A 1,967-nucleotide genomic window follows, 5' to 3' on the forward strand; every position below is an offset into this window, starting at 1 on the left:
GCAAGCACTTCTGCACCCACACCTTCACATCTTTGGACATCCCTGGCCAGTAGGCAATTTCCTGCACCCTAGCTGTTGTGGCTTCAGATGCCTCGTGCCTGAGGCTGTGACAAGCAGTTATGATTTCCTCTCTATACTCTGGAGGTGGTACCCAGTTTCCTGATGAACAGCATACTCCTCCTGAATCTTCCAATTTTGGTGGCTTGAGGACCGGGTTTGCACCATGGCAATGTCTCCCCGTGCTCCTCTCTTTGCTGTAGCATCTGTTAATTGGTTCATTTTGGCTTCTAAAGTATCAGCCTTTTGATGACCTTTAACATGTCGAATGTATAGTGAGGATGGATGCCTTTGAATCCATCCCCAAATTGCCTGCCAATCACCCTTTTGTGCAATTTTTTTGCCATCAGCGGCATGCCAATTAGCTTTGTTCCAATTATATATCCAGTATAGCAGAGCCTTAGCACAGAAGTCAGAGTCAGTGTAGATCCACAATTTCCCTTCAGGTGGGTTATACTGTTCAAGGAGTTCCCTCAGGGCTCGTACTTCAGCAGCTTGGGCTGAGTACCCTGCTGGCAAGGGACCCCCTATCTGATCATTTTTCAAATTCACCGCTCCATATCCAGTAAACCGCTTTCCATTTTCAAAGCTAGAGCTCCCAACTGTAAACCACACATGGGTAGGCTGATCCTCCACTGCTGGGTTTTCTTCCAGCGGTGGAGCCTCAGTGACCCCTGTGTTCCCTTGGCAAGGCTCTATACCAGGGCACTGGTGAGTAGTGCCTTCTATTAACAAGGCATAGGGGAGCATATCCACCTTAGACTGGGTTTCATGTCCAACTCCCCGTCCAGTCAGGAACAATGCCCACTGGGCGATCCGGGTGTTGGACACTTTAGACCCTGTCAGGTTTCCTGACAAAATGTACTTTAAGGGTGAGTGATGTGTCTGAATGATTACTGGGACCATCTCTGTGAGTCCTTCAAATTTTTGAACAGCCCATACTGCAGCCAGGCACTCTCATTCACACTGGTTAAAATTAATCTCTGGACCTGTCAATTTGCGGGATTCATAAGCTATGGGTACTAGTTTACTGTCTGAATTTTTTTGTAGCAGTACAGCTGATAGAGCTATTTCATTCGTTGCCAATTTAATATAGAAAGGCTTCAATGGGTAGCGAAAGTGCATGGGTTTTTTGTGACACTTTAATGTGCATTAAAATAGGCTAATGCACTTAAAGTTCATGTGTAGACTCACCCACAGAGTGTGTCTATCTCATGGTGGCAACTGGCTTCATCTTGTTGCTGAGGAAATAAGCCCTGCCCACCAGCTCCCTCTCTTCATGTACCTATCTAGGAAAGGAGGCAGTGAGGGACCCTCAAGCTGCTGCTCTTTCATACACTAGAGATACAGGTCTTGGCTGTGGGGCCAGAGACACCTCCTGAGCATCCTTGGTGCTTCATATCTAGGACTGATACATGTGGAACAGGTTGGGGGGGTCTTATTTCCTTAGTGACAAAACAGAATCCCCTTCTGCCCCAGTGTAGACAAATTCCTGGAGCCTTGGGATGTGATTTTAGTTTCTTTTCAGAGCAGGGGTAATGTTTATAGTTTGCCTTTCATCCAGAAACACAAGACGTCCTGAACACTGATTTGAACCTCCCTAACTGTGGAGGTGTAGAAACACCAAGTAAGGGGAACAGTCCTTGCACTAAAAGGTTCCCATGCTAGTGTGCTGACAAGGTACCAAGGGCGTGCCTTCTGAGACTACTGTGGCACTGTGCTGACAAACCTGCTAAGCCCAGCTTTGCAGAAGGCTTCACTTCCCCAGCAGCCTGGTGCACGATGTCCACACCAGGCAGTGCTGCTTTCACACCCTGGCTTAAACACCTTACCAAAAACATTTTGCTAAGCATTATTTGCATGCAGGTTAGGCAACTCTCATTTCTAGGAACACATCACAGTGCTGTGTT

This window comes from Alligator sinensis, unplaced genomic scaffold (genome assembly GCF_000455745.1).
Source record: "Alligator sinensis unplaced genomic scaffold, ASM45574v1 scaffold203_2, whole genome shotgun sequence".
Classification (NCBI taxonomy): Eukaryota; Metazoa; Chordata; order Crocodylia; family Alligatoridae; genus Alligator; species Alligator sinensis.